Source organism: Anser cygnoides, chromosome 5, assembly GCF_040182565.1.
Source record: "Anser cygnoides isolate HZ-2024a breed goose chromosome 5, Taihu_goose_T2T_genome, whole genome shotgun sequence".
In the NCBI taxonomy this organism is placed as follows: Eukaryota; Metazoa; Chordata; class Aves; order Anseriformes; family Anatidae; genus Anser; species Anser cygnoides.
The window spans coordinates 7,860,023-7,881,752 of NC_089877.1; the positions used below are offsets into that span (position 1 = coordinate 7,860,023).

The 21,730-nt window shown below is 38.6% G+C and overlaps 2 long non-coding RNA genes across 2 annotated transcripts; one reads left to right on the forward strand and one right to left on the reverse strand.

The window, feature by feature from the left end:
* Positions 1-4: 4 nt before the first annotated feature.
* On the reverse strand, positions 5-6,732 carry LOC106033902 (uncharacterized). Its single transcript, XR_001205647.3, has 3 exons — positions 6,161-6,732; positions 3,339-3,438; positions 5-130 (listed from the first exon to the last, which is right to left on the reverse strand). It is a non-coding gene; the product is annotated as an uncharacterized lncRNA (long non-coding RNA).
* On the forward strand, positions 6,381-20,470 carry LOC136790884 (uncharacterized). The gene is made up of 3 exons (XR_010831717.1): positions 6,381-6,468; positions 18,084-18,188; positions 18,882-20,470. It is a non-coding gene; the product is annotated as an uncharacterized lncRNA (long non-coding RNA).
* Positions 20,471-21,730: the final 1,260 nt, after the last annotated feature.

Consider the following 21,730-nt stretch of genomic DNA (forward strand, 5'->3'; position numbering starts at 1 on the left):
CAGCTCAAATGGAACTTAAAGCGTGTATTTTACATGACCCAGTAATTCATATGAAGCATTCCACAGGTGAATGAAAAGACAGCACTGATGGTGTGATTTATTTACATATATTTCACCCGATGTATAGATACTGTGGGATAAAGAAGAAAAAAAATTAATCACAATTAATGTGAATCCAGACTACCGAACGCCCTTTTTATAATCTTTAAAAATACACATGTATTTGCAGCTTCAAATTTATCATTAAGTGGAATAAAATGAGTATCTTTCACAAAAAGAGCTGCTTTTTTTTTTTTTTGTTTACATCATTTCTAGTTTCAGAATGACAAAATGAACCAGGGCGTACCATGCTACGATTTCACCCGTTGACACAAATGAAAAGGATTGAACAGACATAATACATCTGGTTTACGACTTTTAATTGCCTTTGTGACCCAGTTCATACCAAATCCTCTCAAAGGAAAGTCTCTTTCTTTGTATGCATCATGGGGCTAAATCTCTATCTAAGATATGTTGCTTAAAAAAACACCACCATGTTAAAAAGTAACAATATTTCTTGCTCACATAAATCTTTAGTACTTGCAGGTGACCTGAGAAAGTGAGAAGTGGAGAGTTCAGTTGTCTGGTGAATGAGCATGTTAAACTTTCCTAATAAAAGCTACTCCTAAAGCACCAGGTTCTTTTAGCAATTAATCACTATACTGTTGTTTATTAAGAAGACGCCTGGAATTTTTTAGTAACTCAGGTAACCTTTCATGGTTTGATGGATACAAAAGATAATTGTGTCTACAGTGATTTAATGAGGGCTCTCTGATGTAATATAGTAGTCTGTGACTACTGACTTGGTGTCTCTGTCCTGGGAATAGGGAAGGGATATTGAAGGAGGGCATGTGCACAGAAACACACTGTTACAAAAACAACCTATTGCTAATCAGTTACAAGAAATACTTTTTATGTCATGTAGAAAGCCAGAACAGACTGCTGGGATAGTAACTCTCAACTTTACTAGTAGACTGGAAATCCTGTGGCAATGTTGAGCAGCTTCAGCAAAGATAGATTTTATTGAATTAAATAAGAAATTAAAATTGTGGTCAGTACAATATGCCTTGGACACACAGCACTTTGACTTCTCTGAAATCTGAGTATTGGTGTTCTTTAACGGCAAGAATGGATTCTAAAATCCTTTGCCGTAACCAGTGGGTAAATCGCCGCATGTGCTGTGGAACTGACATCAGATGATGGTGATGACGGTTATTTTTGTAAAAATATGCAGGCTTATGAAATGTAAACAGTCGTCTCCATGGGCCAGGAACTAGATCTCTCCCTCATACACAGCACAGATGGGGTTTAACTGTGCACTGTATCCAGCAGTGCCAGGATCCTATCAACAGTGTGACTCACTAGGGTGCAGGCTGTTAGAACATCAATGTAATTTAACATTGAGACAGAAATAGGTCTCTCTAAAATATACTCTCTACTCCCAGTTTCCTGCTTTGTAATGTCTGCATTCAGGTAGCTACTGTTTTGTACTCAACTGTTCAAGTGCAGTCAGACTTTCAAAAATGGCAATGTAAACATACTTCAAGGAACCTGTTCCTTTAGTTCCTTTAGTTGTATGTGGCACATTTGGCACATTTACTTACAAACAATGCATTTCCCATTTTTTTTTAAATTCCTAGAACAGTTAACCCTGAGAAGATTGAATACAATTCTTTCTTGTGCTGCAGGATAATAAGTATTTAATAGGTTCCAGGTGTATGATCTATAAGAAAACATTCCCATTCAGAAAACATTTGAATATCTGTGTAGTCTACACACTGCTCAGAAATGATGGATTTGCTGAAGTGCTTTCCTGAATTAGAACCTTAGAGACTGAAATGAAGGTGGTGAGCTCTCACAGATGTACCAGAGCAATTATTGTCTGCTATAATGTTAAAAGTATGAAAAGTTTATCTTGTAAATATTAAGACCCAAATAAGCTTGAGAAGCTGGCAGTAGAGAAAGACAAGAACTTTCTAACACGGAACAAGAGGCAGTCAGCATATGAATCCACAGTGGTTTTTTGTATGCCCAAATTATCCACGGTAACTAGAAACTTTGAGTACTTCCATTTTTAAGTAGCCAAGCAGGGGCAACTTGAAGATGTATTGTTTTCTGAAAGGCATATGTAATGTTTTCTGAAAGTACTTGTCTCTCCTATGAAAAAATGACAACATTTTCAAAGTATTTCATATTGAGAACCAAAATCAATGTTTCCAAATTCATAACCAGGATTAGGAATTTTGAAGAAACCAAGTTTTGCAGAGGAAATACATTTTAGATTATTCACATGTGCTTTGAAATACCTTTACTTTAACAACATTTTAACTAGTAGTTTCTTCAGAAAAGTAAGTATTTCTAAATATTTAGGATGTATACTAGGAACTTAATGGTCAGCACTGATCCTAAAATTCACAGTGGTTGTCAATGCAGAAAATGGGACACACATATTGTGTTGGTATTGGTATTTTAGAGACAGCAGAAGCATTAAACCCACTGGGGTTTATGAATTTTGCAGATTCCTTAGCTTCTCAGCATTTGTAAAACATCTGTCCCCACTTGCAAAGGTATTATCTGCCAACACTTTCCCAGCTTTGTCATTTTAGAGTGTCCCCAAAGCCAAGAATGCCAGTTCCAGATCTCAGTAGGTTAATAAAGAGTTTAATACCTTTTATAGAGAAAAAACATCTGTAAAAACATTATGGTCTGGGAGCAAGATTGACCAAAACACTGTTACAAACCAAAAAGGTAAATAAAACCTTAAATGCAGTATAACATGAGATCTATCCTACTGAACACATGATAGGATAACAACTAATGACCAGGTCATTTTCTGTGAAATAAAGGAGAATTTGATGTTAAAGATTTGCAAGAAGTCCTGAAATGATTTTTGATGCTCCAGTTAGTATTATCAAATAAATAAATAAATTTTAAAAAATCTTATATTTTTCTTTACCTGTCTCACCTAGATGCTTAATACAGGTTTTCAATTTTAAAGTAAGATTTCGATTTTGATTTTGATTTCAAACAAACATGAATTTATACTGCAAGATGCTGGACACGACCCATTTCCATTCATCATTTCCATAAGTGCTTGGGCCCTCTCAAGTTTTCCTGCTTTCGTGTGGGAATAGTCTTTGCATGCAAGAAGGTGACCTTAGGATCTGCTGTTACTGTCTTTTGTATGAGCAGCAATACATGTTGAAGAGGTACTTCTAAGAGATGTTCTTTACTTTTTAGTTACCCTATACCAGGACTCATTCCGAAAACTTCTTTGCTTATGAGAAATCTTTACTCACATGCATAAAGGTGTCTTGTCCCCGAAGACCTCACAGCGTGCATCCATGCCTGTGCCGATGTTAGGTCAGAGGGTGTACGCACAGGGGAGGGCTCAGCATGCTACAGATAACGAAAACGATAGTTACTCATCACCATACTCCTGCAAGGTAAGCGTTATCTTTTCTGCTTTACAGAACCTAAACCAATAGTCTGAGCAAGTGAAACTTCTGTCTTTCCATGTGAACCATGTATGTGTTACAGTAGTTGGGAACCTGGCAAGGATGGATGAACTATTTGTACACAGGTCACCTTCCACATCTTCTCCAACATATTGCTATGTGACAAAATGGTTTATATCTTAATTCGTGAAATTTATTTTTTACTGTAAAACAAATGATAATGAGTAGCTCTTTAAGCTAATGTTTTATTTCCAGTGAGTCAAAGTTTTGGCATTAGTTTAATGGAAAAAAACATTAATCCTCCCAATTGAAAAAGAGAGCTGTTGACTAACTATGACCTGACAGAATTCATTTTCAAAATTGTTCACAGATTTTTCTCATCAAATTTTAAGTAATTAATTTCTCCTTATTGACTGCTAAGGACTAACAATTATGTTTTCTATTAAGGTTCAGATACTGTGTTATTTGAAACATTTACTTCCAGAACCAAGAAGAAAGGCATATTTTAGTATCTACTAAGATGTTTGTATATATATAAGAAACTGTCACGTGTAATAGGAACAAACATTTGCTAGTTATATTTAACCTTTGGTTAACTAATAATATAATGAGTTGTAGTTCAGAGGAGGAAGAAATGTTTGTTCCCAGCTGTGTAATACAGACAAGCCTTGAGGGCTGTTGTGAAGCTCTTTGAATAATTTTTTTCTCTTCTGTTCTGCTGGGAAATGTACAGAAATTGATACAAGACCCCGCTATCATTCATGTGGCAGCAGACTAGGAATGACTGCTAGAATGTCCGGGACATGCTTTATGTTTAGCACTGACAATCTAAGCAAGACAAATATGATTTATGGTACAATAGTTCAGATGGGGAATGAATGGAGATGTCGTGGTGAAAATATCAGCATAAGTAGGTTATGTGAAGGAAGTAGGTTTTAAGGAGGGATCTGAAGGAGATTTGGCATGTGGCAGATGGGAAGTTATTCAAATATAAGAGACAACATGGAAAAAGAAGTTGAGAGTGGGAGAAAAATATGAAAGGGACAGTAGGACAAGAGGGACAGTGGAAAATTCTGCTGTTCCTTTCCACATATAACTAACCAAAAACATGTTCATAGCCTGAAAAGGTGACTAATGAACTTCTGGTGAATTCCGGTTTATAAGAAACTTAATATAGTTTCACCAATTTCTCCACAAGAATTTACTTCAGCAGCTTTCTTTCCCTAGCTCATGTACAACTTTGCTTGTCCCTTCCCAACTAATATTGCTCCTCGTCTTTTTTCTCTGCCTTGCTCTGCCAGTAATCAAAGCTTTCTCAAATTACTTGTTTGCTTCTTCTCTGGTTAATATTGCAGGTTATTCCATGATGATCAGAAACTGAGGAACCCTTTCCTTCAGCTGAGTGAGCCCTGTTATCCAGCTCCTCTCCCTCTACAAGTTCTTTTTCTCCAGCTTGTCAGCTAATGCTCATCCTTAGGCCAAGATTCATAGGGATAGAAATTATATATATGTAATGAAAAAAAGAAAGTTTAAATCAATTGTATGTAAGGGACTATTTACACAGTTACCACCCTTTTTGTGGTTATTTGCTTTTCTTGAGGGAAAGCTAATAACTGAATGACAGAGGTAAATAAAACAAAAGAATGACTTAACATCCACATAGATAAACTCAGAGATGGAAACATAAAAATACAAAAGGCAAATCTACCAGAACTCCAGAAGAATAAAATCTGACAGAATTGCCAGAAGTGTAAGCTTACGTGGATTTACATCCCACAGCAGCACACTTTGCATACAGTAAGCGCTGAAGCTTAGTTTACCCTATTAAATAACTCAGTAAGGAATCATCTGTTTTGGGGCTAGCGTAGCCATAAAATCTTTCTCTGCACTATTCTGAGAATGAACTTTAATCCATATCTTATCTTCTGCTTGAAAATGAACATCCTTTCTATTCTTATCATGTTTCTGCTTTTTTTTTTTTTTTTGAATTTTTGAGCATTAGCCATATTCTTCTTGGCAGTTGCATGAAGTTGTTCCTGCTCGGCTGTTTGTTGTGCTGAGTTACCTTTGAAATTCTTCCCTCTTTTTATGACTACACTCCAGAGGCCCTTTTAATAACCTGCCCAGTGCTAATACTTCCATGAAAGCCAGGCTTGCTCTGATACACTCCCTGCTTTCTCCTCAGCTTGTACAAATCTTTCACCATGATACAACACAGTCTATAGAGAAGGAATAGTCAGATAATCATGCACTACAGATCTGCTTCATGCTGTCAGCTAAACTGGCCTTGGATCAGGTGACAGCATGGAGACTATGTACCTCCTTGCCATCTACAGTAGATAAAACAAGTGTCATTTTTCTTTGTAGGCTCATCTGGGATGTCAGCGCCATTTTACAAACGGGCTTCATCAAGTTGTCTTTGTTGTAGTTCGATGTAATGTGTACTGAAGTGTATCTTGACACACTGCTGATTTGGAACACACTCATTTTATTTATCTATCAGCCCATCATCTATTTAGAAGAAATTCTCCTTTAAAATAAAAGGGCGCTCCTTCAGATTATAGCACGTTCCCGATGTAATGAGGTCAAACGCAAGGCCTAGGAAGATCACTCGTTTCCTCGAAACGCACACTTGAAAGGTAAAGCTTTTTCTCTACACTAACCATTTCTCTGCCCCTCTGGGCGCGGTGCCGCCTCAGGACCAGCTCGGTACCGGCGGGAGGCGGCGTTTCTTCGGAACGAAACCTCGGCTTTTCCTCACAGAAACGCCCCGACGCGGCCCTTCAGGCGAGGCGCTGCTCGGGGCTGCCTCATGACGGGGCAGCGCCGCGCGCGACCGTTGGCGGACCGTTGGCGGACCGTTGGCGGACCGTTGGCGGACCGTTGGCGGACCGTTAGGGGACCGTTGGCGGACCGTTAGCGGACCGTTGGCGGACCGTCGGCGGGCGGCGAGGCGCGGCGCCCCACAGCGGTAGGAGCGGGTACCGGCGGCCCGGCGGGCTGGGGCGGGCCGGGGGCGGGCAGCTCGAGAGCCGGGGCCGGGCGGTGGCGGCGGCCGTCGCGGTGCGGCTGCCGGGCCGCGTGCGCGCGCGGCTGAAGGCAGGCGGTTTCCAGGCGCCTCACGGGGAGAGCGGGGCGGTCACCCGTGTGGTCACCCGCGTTTGTGTTGGGCAGCGAGCGCGAGGAATCCTCAGACGAGAAAATAAAACTTCAACGGAAGCGTTGGTGTTTTTTTTTTTTTTTCTCTTAAAAAAAAGAAAAGAAAAAAAAAAAAGCTGGATAGATTTCCTAGCTTACTGGTGGAAAGCGGAGTTCTTGGCAAGCTGGCCCCTGTCAAGGCTTTACTTGGAACTTCAAGCAGATACTTTGGTTAAAAACCCTTAAATCTTTCCTTCTCTTAACAGCATAGTGCAGTAAGTAAAAGGGAAGAGGGAGAGTGTGGATTTAAATGAGATATTTTTTTTTCCCAGATGAAAATCTTCAAGTAACCTACAGAAGTAAAATAATACAGTCAGCGTTCACTTTTTATTCTGAGGGAAGAATGTAACTAATTGACCTATCTGTAATGCTTTTGGAGTGATGCCACTAAAAATACGTTCTTTTTAATTAAGCTAACCGGCTGATTTATTGGACCCGTAGTTCAGATTTTGTTGTGCTGAAGGGATTTTCCTGCGTTTCTTTTAATGATGATCATGGTATTCTCAGCTGGCCAAAGTAACCACAGCAATTCTGCGGAGCTAAAAGTTGCATATAGGTGGTGTGGAGGGATTTAAAGATTGCCTCTGGTGATCCTTTCAGTTTATGGAAAAAATAAAAGATTAAAAAGTTGTGTTTTTTTTTTTTAATTGTATTTCACTTGAGTGTGAAATTTTACTATTTTGGTGATTTTCAAAATACTCATGGGTGGATGGTGCCCTGTTGCGTGGTGAAGAGTAAAACGAACTCCATCAAGCTTTCAGCGGATCCTGTGGAAGGATTCACACTGGCTTCTGTGGAATTTGGGTGGGGTTTTGAGCATGTGAATTTCTTTTAGAAAGTTGTCTTAAAAATGGAGGATTGTACTTGTAAGAATAAGTGCTCAATGGAGGATTTTTCTCTGGCATTTTATAGTTTGCTTTCTAGGAGTAGTTAAAAACAAGACTTAGATACAACAGTAGTGTAAATTATATTGTGAAATATATCTGTTATGTAAAAATCAGTTATTGATTGAAGATCCGATTTACAAAAGAACTCTTACACTGCTTCATGTCTGTTGGTCTGCTTGCTGATTGTTATTTTTTAATCAAGCTGCATTTGGCGCTTAAGTATGAAAGGCTATCTATTTTATCATGATAATTATTTCTGAAGTTTTTGTTTGAAAAAGTGTTTAACTGTAGCAACAGTGATTCCTAGTCACAGACAGAAGGTGTTTGTTTTTAACTGTGTTTAGTAAACATGAAGCTAAAAGAATTCCCTGCCCTAAGGAGCATACTGTCTTGGGTTTTGGAGAAGGTGGTTTCCAGACAGCAGGATGGCTGCAGTCTCACAGGAAGTGCTACAGCTGTATTAATCTGGAAGAACATCACAGTAAGCCGTGACAGTGAACTTTGGTTGAGGATCTCTCTCCAGATTTCTTCATAAAGATCGATTTTGTCAGTGAAACAGCAAAGCTCATAAGGGTCAATGATTTACAAATGCTTTTCAGTATATTTCAATGTGTACTGCAACTTACTAGTTCCCTCAAGATGGAGGAAAAGTTGATATTTAGTATTGTTTTGTACAACATTTGAAATGAGTTGATATGCAGGAGCACATAGGGACTGCAGTGATACTCTCTGATGCCTTGTAATTCACTTAATTTGCAGTGCTGCTGTGTTACCAAAATCTAAAAAATTGTATAGAAGTTCTCTCCGCCCACAAATGCTTGAATTTTGCGACTGTGGTTAAAATAGTGACCAAATAGTGGATGCAATTGCTCTTGCTTTTTAGAAAAAAAGTTGCAAACATTTCATGGGGCAGCACGGCTGTTTTCTGAAGTGTGCACGCACAGAAGGTGGTTTTGAGGAAGCCAGCTTTCATTTCTCGGTAGATGCTTGCCTGTGGGTATGTCAGTTCCTGCAAAGCAGCTGTCTGTGCAGTTGGCTAAGGCAGCCGGCGAGCAGGTTCTGTGAACTTGCATCTTAAACCTTCAGAGGTAGGGGTCGCAAGCCTTGTTAACGTTACCCAACTGCTCCCCCTTGTGCTAGCTGATGGGTGCTTCGTTCACACACCTTCCTGTTCCTGGGCTTGGTCTGGAGGTACCCTTTTGTACTTCTTTAGAAGTCTTAGTAGTTGATTCAAGCAATATACTTAACTGGTTTGTTTTCAACCTTGTTGCCTTCAGGAATTTCACATGGAGGGGATACTTAGCAGTTAAATGACCACGTGTATTCCTAGATACCACGAGTGTTCTTGGTGCACTTGTACATACTGAAAAAATGGTACTGAGATTACTCAGGTTAAAATGTCTGAAAAAAATCATATTTTAAATTCATATTTAAAAGAATGGGAGGGAGAATTATCTATTATGAAAAAAGGTGTAATTCAGTTAATTTTTCCCTTATTGTAGGCATTAGATGCATGCTCTCTCTTTTAAAAAATATTTTATTATAATGTCTGTTAGGAGATTGGATGTTTCTTAATCCTGCATAACATTCTCATCTGTATTTTTCTTTTACTACAGGTTGTTGAGCTGCATGAGTTTTTTATAGCATGTAACTCACAGAGTTAAATTGATTCAGACTTGGTGCTCCTGTATTTGATATCACAAACATATGTTCGGATTAACATTTTTTATTTGTGAATGTGTCAAACCATTCTAATGTGTCTGGAACTGTGTTGATCTTTTTAAAGATTAATGGTTTTTGTTATGTTTTATTTGCATTATATAGGAACAAGTTCTCGATGATTGTGTTAAGTCTGCATTTGTTACTGTTAATGGGATACTTGTGTATTACACTATGAGTATGCACTCAGTCCCTAAGTAGTTTTATGAAAACTAGCATGTTTTTATGTAAAGTAGCAGCATTTTGTCTATGTAAGCAGCTTTAAATATAAACATTTTCCAGCATAAATTTTCTCTCTTTTTTTTTTTTTTATGTTCCTCTAATTCTTTTGGCAATGCATATTTTTTCATTGATGTAATGGTGTTCACAGAATTTGTACTTTCTGATTAAAAGTAATAAAATGTATTGACAGTTTTTTTTTCCTCACAGAAATAAGTCCAGTTTTGGGGAAACACATTAATTCATGAAATCAGATAGCACTGTTAGCACTTTGCAGATAATAGAGATGAGGAGAGATGCAAATGAAAGGGAACGGATGCTCTCAAGGGAAGGAGTATGTTTTTAGAAGTGTAGAAAAAGTTTTCAAAATGATATGGCTTATCAAACATTTCTCAACTAATGATTAGTTAAAACCTAACAGAAATGGTTGACTAAATCAGCATTATATTCTCTGGATGTTCTTTATTTAAGACAGTGTGTTCATGCGGGCTGCAGGCACAGCATTGCTAAATGCTTTATGTCAGTTAACACAAATAGTTGTACCCATTAAGCAGTAATGTTAAACAGACAGCAGCACAGAGGAGCACAGGTGTATTGGAACCTTTGTACAGTAGCCTTCCACAAACCAAAGCAGGTTTTCATTAATACAGTGTGGTCTGCTATCTGATGGTGTGCTGTTAACTTTTGGGGCATGGTTGCTCACAGCTAAAGTAATTTAGTAAATGACAAGTAGAATTCTTAAATGCTTTCAATGGATTAATGCAATGGACTTTATTTTTTTTTTTTTTTTTTTAAGATAAAGGGGATATTGCATCCATTTGGTGCCTTTACTGCTGGAAAAATAATGATGAGCACAAGTTTTTTCTGTTACCTTGGTAAAAGATCCTCTGGAAGTCAAACACTATTAACTTTAACGAAGTAGCTTTGATGGCAGGGAAGAGACAGCTGATACTACACTTCCCTAACAATAAACCACTCTGACAGATAAAAACAAACATGTGTGCAATAGCATATAGCGTTTCAGAGAACGGAGCCAGAAACTAATGTAGACTGATGTGATCTTTGCATTCTTTTATGGCCTGTTACTACTTTTGAGATGGTTATTTCTGAAAAGAAGAAAAAAATAATTCTGCTTTTATCACAAATTTATATCATCTTACTAAAGTAGGCAAAAGTAAATAGCTGGAGGTCCCCAATACACTTTTGGGCAGCAATCCTTGGAAATCAGTTTTGATCTTTTGACATCATTTTGCTAAAAATTCTACACTGCTGTGCTACTGCTGCTAACTTAGCCAGAAGAAGGGAAATATTCTTTTGTTGTGGTGATGTGCTTATTTCCTCCTATCTATATTCTGCTTTCTTTCCATGAACTTGTTTTCTTCTTGCACTTAGCTCTGGACGTACTACAACTGGTTTTCGTTATTTTCACCCAAGCTAGAGAAACATTTTATTTTTCACTTAAATCTCTATACTGAGGACAAACAGACATAGCACACTTGCTGAAAGTAAATAATCCAAAAAAGAGGAGGAGGGAAATACTCTTCTTTTTTTTTTCTGTTAACAATAGCTTGCCTAGTGTGAGTTATCTCAGTTACAGCAAAATGTGTGTTAGTCAAATCCCAGGAGCAAAAATGCCAATTAAAGTTTGTCTTCCCAGTACAACAATTTGATACACAACTTTTTTTTAAAGGCCTCAGTAAAATACACACCAGTAGTATTTTGCTGTTTATTTCCCTAGCTGGAGGTTTGACTTTTTTTTTTTTTAAGTCTTTGTGGAGCTATGGACTTAGAAAAAGACAAGCACTTTATCAACACGCACACAGCCTTGGCTGTAGATAATGACCCCAGACATTCATGTCATGCACTGCATGGATGCTTTCTTTCATTCATACTGCGTATAAAAGGACTCGTTTTCTTTTCACCCTCGTTCACGGTAATTACTCTTCTTTTATCCTGCTCTAAAAGAAGGCCAGGTAGAAGGTGCACATAAGCCAGGAACCTGCCCCTGGTGTTCTGGTGAGCGGCCCCTGTGTGTGCTGGGCAGCGGGGCATCCCGGCTGATGCAGCAGCTGCCTTTGCTGCAGTGCAGCCTGCAGCCTAGTGTTAGGGCACTCCCATGGAAGGTGGAAGGTGGTTTGAACTTCTTCCACTGAGGAGGTTGTACTCACAAATTTCTTGCATTTTGGCCACTTCAATCACTTAGAAAAAGAGTGCTTACTTGTTTTTACTGGGCTTGCTTTCAAAGAAAAGTGAGCTGGTCATCTACGTCCAACCAGATGACATGGGCATCTGAAGGGCGGGACAGGGTTTTGGGGTGTGATGACGAGAGTGGAATTCCAGGCATGTCAGAGCCCCTACAGCCAAATGTCTTGATGCTGAACGCTGCTGTGTTTAAGTCCTGTTGTGATCTGAGCCATGCTGCCTGATGTGTCACTGATGGTAGTGACATAACGGGAATGTCTTCCCAGTCCGGTTGCTGCTTTTAAAATTTAATAGCAAAAGCAAAGTATTTATTCAGGATGAGCAGTGTGTGAAGATCAAGGATTAATAAAATAAAATAAATAAAATTAAAATCTTGTAGCCAGATCTGTTTTTAGGACTTGATGTACCCTAGTAATTACATCTATGCTGTAACCGCGGCCATGTACTCTAGTTCTCTTTAGAGCAGATTTCTGCTGCAGAGTTGGTGTCAGTCCCTATTTTCATTTGCATGTATCTCATGAGCTGCTTTTCAGGTTGCATCTTTCTCATCCAGGCATCAGAGTCAATTTCTGTAGGCTGTACCTTTCTCATGAAGATTTTAAACCAAGAAGATGGAGCAATTTGCTTATATGAATTGCCAATATGCTTGAAAAGCAGAATTTGCTTGCTTTTACTGGTAACGTTACCACGTGTTGTGGAAGCACCGTTCTTCTTTGGGCAGGTGAATTCATGGACTTGGCTCCTCTGAAGGCAGGTGTGATGCTGTAAGGCAACTGATTCAAGCGAGAGGTGCACTGCCTAGCTCAGTAAAAGGGCACAGCCTGCCTGCCGAGTATTGCTGTTCAGCTGTCATGAGCAAGGCGTTTCGCTGACTTAGAGAGGCAGGCTGTGGTGGTACCGCACCAGCAGGGCTCCGTCAGTCTGGGCCAGGAGGTGCTTGACTGAAAGAGCTTCCGTGCCTTGTGTGCAGAGCGGTCCCGTGCAGCTGAAGGCAGGGCTTTTCAGCAGCGCTGTGGGTGGGAAGATGGCCCAACACCAGATGCGTTCAGCCTGCCTACTTCTGCACTGGGAGAAAGGCTTTGTAAAAGGTTCTGGAGCTGCGGATGGAGGCTGCCGCAGCAGTGTTAGCACCAAACAGTATTTCATGCCAGCCCCTGCCTTCTGCTGAGCTTTTTGGTGCTTATATGTACCTTCTGAATATGTGGGTTGCTTGCCTGCAACTACACAGGTTTCTGTTTTGTTTTGTTTTTCATGTGGTTTATTTATTTAACTTAGCAAAGGCTAGTTCTGTTATTGAGAATTACCTATTTTTTATTACTTTTTTTTAAAAATGTTTTGGATTATCTTAGAACACATAGTAATAGATTTAAGTGGAATACCTGATTTACTGTTGTAGAGCACAGAAACTAGGAAGTCTTCCTAACTCTGCCATTTTTTAGTGTTAAAAATAGACTGATAAGCTTGGCCTCAAAGATTTGATGCAGTGAAGACTCCTATATTCTCGTTTTGTTCCCCCCACTTATCAGGATGATCCTTTTCCTGAGTCGCTCCACACTTCCTTTTCCAGGATGCTTTATATTCAGGAGGTCCAGATGTTAGTTAAGTCAGTATCTGATTTCCTGAAATAGATAATTTAATGTCTATACACTACATGTTTCTTTTCAAGGCTCAGAATTACCTTTATCACATGGTAATCTCGTGTTATTTCATTTACAGCATTTTAGTTTCCACGTAGTAGCTGAAGTTACGTGCACTTAAGACTTCTGATCTATTGCTTTGCCTTATTTTGTCATGCAAACTTTCTGCAGGGAGACAGTTTATAAGAGGGACAAACTGATTTTAGTTTGGCACATGCTGAATACAAATAGTTGGAGATTTCACAAGAGCTGTGCCCTCTTGTGTTCACTTAGAAAAGCAACTAGGGTAAGAAAAAGCAAGCCTTTTGAAATGAAGTTGGTAGGAGCTGCTGTCACACATCTTCAGTCTGATCCATACAACAGGTCTCAGTCTACAGAAGTACTTGCATTCTACATTTCCAAAACGTGATGATTTCTCCTCTTCTCTGCCTTGGGCAGTACAAGTTAGATCATTTTAATTTAATTTCAAAGGAAAAGAAGGCAGAGTGTAAAAACACAAAAGAATTGAGTGCAATAATATGTAAAAAGAGTAAATATTTGCAAAATCATAATTGGGTCAATTTCCCTCCTCAAAAAAGTATCATACAATAGGTATGATGATGTGAAAGTAGTAGTTTTGCAGATTAAACCTTACTGATAACGTTGTGTCAGTTTTTTTAGAAAGTGATTTGGTATGCTTCGTGCTTGGCCAGTGAAATTGTTTGATGATAGGAAAGCATTCTGTTAATTAAATCCACCTTGTGTTGTGAGTTAACAAATATGAGTACAAAACCAAGTTGCAATGAATTATGAGCTTGGCTTGTTTTTAGTGGGGCTCCAGGTATTTGTAACTTGTCTCCATTAGGCTAAAATCATCAGCAAAATCTGCGATTAGATTGTTTTCATGTTTGTCTAAATATATTCGAATTCCAGTTTAGTTTATTCACAGATGTATTGGAATACACTAATGTGTTGTGGTTTTTTTTTGCCCATGCATTTTAAAATGCTAACGTTAAATTTGATTTGTCTGCTGTGCACCTCCTTCCATAGGCTTTACTTTTTTCCTGAAGAGAACTGCAATATGTGTAAGTCAGGTCTTAAGTTTACCTCTTGTTTCATGTGGATAATATTTTGGTTTGTGTGAAGTATCATTATTTTTAAAACAGTATTGTTTGGTTGAGTATGAAGCTCTTCACTTGTGATTTCTTTTGGTGAGAATTACCATTACAGTGGTGCTTTTTGTTTTGTTTTGTTTATATTCTGACATTGCTGAATATCTATGTAGCTGTGCCATGTTATTTGTAATACTTACAACATCTCAGTAAGGATTCATTTAATGTAGATCAGACCCTTGCCTTGATGGTTATTGGTACTGTGGGAGGGAATCAGTCTGTAAAATAAATAGTTTGCTTTCTTGGGATTATGATACGTAAAACTGGAGTGGCTCAAATGTGATTTTGGGTGTCATTAGAAATCAGAAACAGCCAATTTGGCTAGGTCTCTGTGAACCTTTTGCCAAGTCTAATCTGAGTTTCTTGTCAGCCTGACTAATTTCAGAGGTTTTCTTTTGCAGGAAATTGTATTGTTTATTCGCCGTGTGGGGACTTCGACCCAGATAGAGCATGTGCGTATGAAATGAGATCATTTGCTGGCTTGGAATGAATATTGTTTAATAGCTTAGGTTGGTACTCTGTTTTAAAAACAACAGCAACAAAAAACTGAGATGTAGGTTATGTAAAGGACAGATAAATCTTGAAGTCTGAATGAACTGTCAGATACTATGGATTTTTAGTTTGAGGGGTGACGCTTGTGAAGAACTTTCACGTGTTCTTACAAGAAGTAAAATATATATACCCACTTGAGGGGTTCAAAAGTCATGTCCAGATTGATAGTATATTTATTTGAGCAGTCTTTATATGAAAACATTTTCCTGTTTGGAGAATAACTGATGGATCATGGTGTAAAAAAATCTTTTTCAGAAGTAAGAATAGAAACCCAGATGGCATAAATCTGATAATTCACTTTACTAAGGATACCTGAGATAAATGGAGTGGCTGGACCAAGAAAAAAAAAAGTTTCTTAGTAAGGTTACCCCTTTCCCTCATCTTTGTTGGTGCTGCATGCATGGCAAAGTTAACTCTTTGCTTGCTGTTTATTTTCTTTAATTGTGGGACAGCTTTGCTGTATTTCATTAAGTGAGAGTCCACCTCTGAGAAAATCAGTGTCTACTAGAATACTGCGCAGACTGAATCCTTACAGATGATACTTGTAGATCACACATGCTGTAGAAAAAACAAAAACCAAAAACTTGATGTTATTGGTGGAAACATTCACCGTAGTTTAGTGCTAAGGATATGCCGAGTATAAATCATTTGTGGTCTTTGCTTTTGTAACAGAAAGCAAAAGCTAGTTTGAGGCATTTATTTCCTACCAGAACGTAGCATCAATGAGGTTTGGGCCACATGGTCTAAATGTAAGGCTTGTTATACTTTTTGTGTAACCAATGGAGTTAAATTAAGCACCATTCTGAGCGCTGGTCGGGGCTTTCTGTTTATATCATGGTTTATATTATTGTCTTGTGGCCAGTTGTCTTGGAGACTCGTGATTAGAGGCTCCAGCTTACAATTGCACTTACTTATGTACAACCTGTCTGTAAGCTGCATCTCCTCAGCGAGTTCAAGGCATCCGCTCTAGCTCACACTGTGGGAAGCCACATACCTCCTACAAACATCTGGGTCTTGGGGAGGAAGCCTGGTTCACGTAGATCTGAGTATGTCCTCTCCTTCCAAAGCTTACTATTTTCAGTGGAGGCATGGCTTACCTGTAAGGCAAGGTTTTGCAGTCCATTTCCGTGTTACTGTTTTTTAGCTTTGAGAGTATTGGACCTTAGTTGTCTTACTGTGCTGGATCCAGTGTAGCCACCTCCCAGGGAAATTATGGCTACCTGGCCTGCTCTTGACTATATTCCTCATCTGAGCTGCTGTTCTGAGCTGTTCAAGGCCTGCAGCTGAACAACAGAAGGCTATGGTACCTGCCAGAATGAATGGTGAGTTTTTCATCAGTACTGCCAAGATGTTTCTGTCTGAGATCCTTTTTGTAAGGAAAGGCAATGAATTGCTGTAAACATGAATTCAGAGAAAGGTGGGATAGGAGTGCGACATGGTATGAGTATGGAATTGGAGCACTTACAGAGAAAATGTAATTTTCTGTATAAATCTGCTTCTTTGGCTGTTTGAAGGCAGTTAGCTTTGGATAAGCTATTTCTCCAGATATTCCATGCAATCTGTTTCAGTTACCCACATGTAGTTAAATGATCATGTAACCCTTTGCTCTTACAGATCCAGTAAGTTAAGAGTATTTGACATTACTCTGTAGTTAGATGAGCATCTAAAACTTCAGAGTTTTCAAAGGACAAAAAATGTTGCTGCTGAGTCCCCAAACTGTTGTTCAGTTCCAGTGCTTCTGATGAAGGACTGTTAGTCTGCTAAATGAAAGTCACTGACACTGTGGTAAGTTAAAAAAGTTTAAAAAATTATTTCAAAGCCACGTTGTGTGACTTGAAGTGTGACAAAGTTGTAAGACCTTGAGAAAGGATACAGTGGGAATGGTAGATGTGGCAGCCCATTGTTTAGTGTAGATTTTCCTGAACAGAGAAGTTTGGAGTTTTGTGAAGTTCAGGGGTAATTGAAACCAGTTCCTTATTACCTGGAAAAAACATTGAAAAATCACTATCAATCGCCTATGGATTATAGCCACTCATTTAATTAGAGTATAAACAACTATTTCTAAATTAAAGTGAAAAGAAATAGTCTTATTTCTGGAATATTACTAAAGGTATGGGAAAACACTTTGGTGTTTTGGTGGCTTGAGACTGGACCAGGTGATCTATGAGTCTGTGCAATCCTTAAACAATGTGTGTGCTTTGTGTATATAGATCACTTCAGAACTGATACTCAACATTGTTATATGCTTTCAGTAGAAACCCCAAGGGTCCTTTTAATCTTTATCCTCTGAAACAACTTGTTCTGTGCTTTAGAATTTAGGGTTGGCTTGTTTGTTTATTGTTTTATAGGAAGAAAATTATATACTGCAATGTTGTTTTCTTCATGTTTTGAGTTTTCTCAGTATTTTGTCATATTCTCAATCTGTTCAGACTTCTTGGTCCATTTAAGCATAATTATAGCAAGTAGAAAGAGCTACAGTAAAATAATATTGTACTATACTACAGCATTAATTATGATAGGCTTTCTTTGGTGACACAGACATGATCATTTGGAGTAAATAGAAAAAAATGCATAAAAAGAACATTAGATGCAATCAGATACATATCCTTGTTGCCTTCCAAAAGTGTTTAAATGCATGGATATAGCTAAGTAGAATCCGTGTTCTCAAGAGTATAACTGTGATCCTGAAATGTGGTATCTGCTGCTTTAATTTCAGCTGTGTCCAGACTGCATACTCCATTTGATTTTGGAGCTCTGTAGACACTAGAATTGCGTACTTCTGCACGCCCCCCCCCCCCCCCCCCCCCCCCAAACTGCCCCCAACTTTTTTAGTCAGGGGTGCATTTAGGGCAGACCAGATGCAAGAGCTTTAGGTGGAGGGTCTGACAGGCTTGCTCAGGGAGCTCCTGGTGAGTGGTTGGAGGATCAGGCTCCCCACAGCATACAGGGGTTGCTACCACTGTCCTTTGAATCATGACAGAGGAAAAGGAAAACAACAACTGTTTATCTCAATCTGACTAGCTGGAACCAGTGTCATAAAAGTGGGAGACCCTGCTTCAGTTCCCTCTGCAGCTTGGCAGGAGTGTGAGGTTCTAGCCCCTGCTTTTGGGTTCGAGTGTTCTCAAGGTCAGTGCTTTGGTACGTAGCTTTTACACCCATCTTTTATACGACATAATTGTAATTCTGCTCCCACTGTGCTACTAGTTTATACTCTTCTTTCATATGTAGGTCTGTAAGAAATCAAAACATGTACATTGGTGTTAGAAGTAGCTTTCTTTTCGCCTGCATACCCAGATTTGATTTACAATCTGGATGTTGTCAGCATCTGACTCTAATTAACTGGATAAATGAAGTTGAGAAGATCTTGACTGAATTAGCAGTTGAAGAATGCATCTTACCAGAAGCAGATGGAGAGAAAAACCAGTGTGTTTAGTTTATGGCCATTCCCCTGGTTTATGGCCATTTCCTATTTTAAGGGAAAAAGTTCTGCCAAATCAATTCTTGTCAAATGCTAATTAAATTATAGCGATGATTAATCCTAATATAAATACATTATTTCAATGTTTAGGAGAGTTATAAATAGTTTGAAGACTTAAGAGCAGTTGTGAATGCATACTTAATCTGGTGTGCATTTGGAGAGAGAAAATGCCAATTAGATAATTCAGTGACAGTTTATATAGTTTAATTTATCCTTTGTAAATAATGTTTGTTGTTACTAGCCTCTGTTGTAGATAGAACTCAGCTAAATCTTTTTGTTGGTGAAAATTCCTCATAGTGACATTTATACTGTTCTCTTTAACATCTTACTTTTCTTTACAGAGATCTTAGTGTTGTATAAAAAAACAGCAAGCGTTGCCATTTCCAGGCTGTGCAAAAAGAAAGTGAAGCAGGAAGGTACTCCTGAGGGTCACTGAACAGGCTCAGAATAAATTTGGTGTCTGCTAGCTAGCTCCATCGAGTGCCTTAAACGCTGGGACAGGAGTATCCTTTCATGGCATTTTCTGCTATTACTGCGTATGCTAGAAAAGCCACCAAGTAACCCAAGTGGCTGTACTACCCAGCATATAGTCTTATTCTTACCTTTGATTAGTACATGAACAATGTGGGGGGAAAAACATTATGGTGTATTGATTGAAAAAATAAAATTCCCAACCTTACTTTCAGAATGTCTTGCCCACTGCAGGGAGAGCTTAGCCCCTTACTCATTACTAGTGAAAAGACTTCCTCAAAGAGGTAGGGTGTTTTGCCGAAGAGCTGTTAACACTGTTACTATGCTGCACAGCCTGTTTTTTCCAGCCAGCCGCTCTGGTCACCAGTCAGTGCTCCTCAGGAATGTGTTTGGAGGCAACCTTTAGGGAAAGCTCCATTCGGGTTCCAGATTGATGAAGTAAAGCAACAGACCTTAGCATTTCCTTAGTCCATCACAATGGCGCCTGCAACACCTCAGTTCACCACTGTGCTGGCAGATGTATAAAACAAAGTTTGAGGTTAATTTATTGATAGTGGAGAAGAGAGATCTCTGCTCGTTCATCTGCAGCATTCTATGAATTATATGCTTATGTAACGTGAAATGTTGAATTTTTCTATGCACTGTAATTTACTATGCATTTATTGCTAATAGATGAGAAAGATTTGCAGCTTTCCAGTGGTACACACTACATGTACAAGTTGGAAATAAATATTTTTTGGCTTTTGTTGGAACATTCAAATTTATCTGAAATTGAAATGTAAGACAGTTTTATACATTACCAGTGTCTGTCGTCTTTAAAAAAAAAAGAAAAGAAAAGAAAGAATTGATCTTTCTTGACAGAGTAAACAAAGTTTAACATTAAAAGTAGAGATGTTTTCAATAAATAGAAAAACCTTGTGGTAGACTATTGCATCCGCCATAGTATGGAGACAAATAGTATGTGTGTGAAAGTGACAGCTAGTGAAAAGAACATAACAGTATCCTGTTACACATTTGCATCAATTATACGGGGCAAAACACTGTGTCACTGAGGGAGCGTTCTGTGGTGGCCACCAGTGTTTTCCTAGGTGAAAGGGTAATTATTTTGCTGTTAGTTCTTAATTTATTAATAGTCAGCACCAAATGTTAGGGTAAAGGATTATTCCAAACACAGTGACAGATCAACTGTGTGGAAGATGTAGTGATTTTGCTGCTGATAAGAAAAGCTATTAGTGTAAAGATAAAGGTCAGTTTGGAATCTGAATGCCATTGACTGGCATTTAAGAGAAAATGAAGAGTGAAGTGAAACTCTGTACTGGTATAATGTGGTACAAGTATATAGAGGTAACTGAAGCTGAAGTAGCCATTCCAGCTAGCTATTTTGGTTGTACTCGTAGTATAAAAGAAACACTCAAGATCCCAGTTCAACTTGCATTTAAATCAAAGACTGAGTTTTTCAAGACAGGCATACACATATGTACTCAGACTATAGCAGATGTTACTAAAGAAATTATGTTCAATCTGTATTGAATGTTTATAGTAACTTTTTTTTTTAATGTTGAATTTTGAATGTGAAATGCTTAGAAAACAAACAAACATGTCCAGTATTTTTGTGATTTGAATTCTTTGCACTGATGTGCTACACGTGCTGTAGATGTATGTTTCTGTGAGTAATACTCGTGTATGTCCATCAGATTTCCAAACTGCAAACTAATCAGTGGTGCTTGAGGGGAGATGGAAAGACTAAAAATACAAGTTTGTTTTTTGATGATATGTCTGAAAAATCAAATGAACTTCTGGTGACTTCTTCAGGTCATATGCCTCAAAATTGCTAGGAAACCAAATGCTCTCAATCTTCTACTAAACTTAAACATGTCTGTGTAAAGCACACAAGTGTAAGATTGTGTTGAGACTTGTCCAGAAGGAACACAGATTCATTGTGTTCTTGCAGGGGTGACATTTAAAAGGCAAGATCACCCCTGAAGAACACTTAACCATTAGCTTGTTCTCATTTGAACCAAGAGTGCTCCAATGTTGCAGCTTTTTCTACTGGAGAAAATCCTTGTTATATGAACTGTTTTTGACTTTACAGATAAAGAAACCTGAAAAATTCGTTTCACATTTAGCCAAATGTCTGCAGCGATAGTTGTCGATGACTGGCATGCTCTCTAGCTGTATGCAATACGGCATTCACAGCTCATATGTACACAGTACACAGCTCCTTAAACACTTTGGTGCATGTAGAAACAGCAAGAGCTTTCTTGGATGTTTTTGAACTGTAACATCTGTAAAATTAACTGGGTGAAATACAAGGAGAATTTGCTTGCCTGTTTCACAAAAGCAAGCCTCTCTTCAGTTTTTCTTGAATGTTTCTCTTTATTATGTTGGGTGAGTTTAGGAATCTCTCCTTCATATACTATGTTTTTCGCTCAGTGACAGATTTATTATTAAGGAGAGAGGCTATATGGGAGATAGTGGGAGAGGAAGTGAAAGATATATAGAAATACATTATTTGATTTTTAAAACCGTGGAATTACTTCCTTGTCTAATGAAGAATGTAATGAAATGCATTAAGAAACCATTGCCTCTCCCTGTCTCCTCAAGGCCTGTGGAAGAGAGTGAAGGGGTTTTGCCTTCTTGTAAACACTCAGAGACGATCACCAGGGCAGGGGGGGTCGTTCCGCACAGGCACCACCGAATAATGGAGCAATGGGATGGG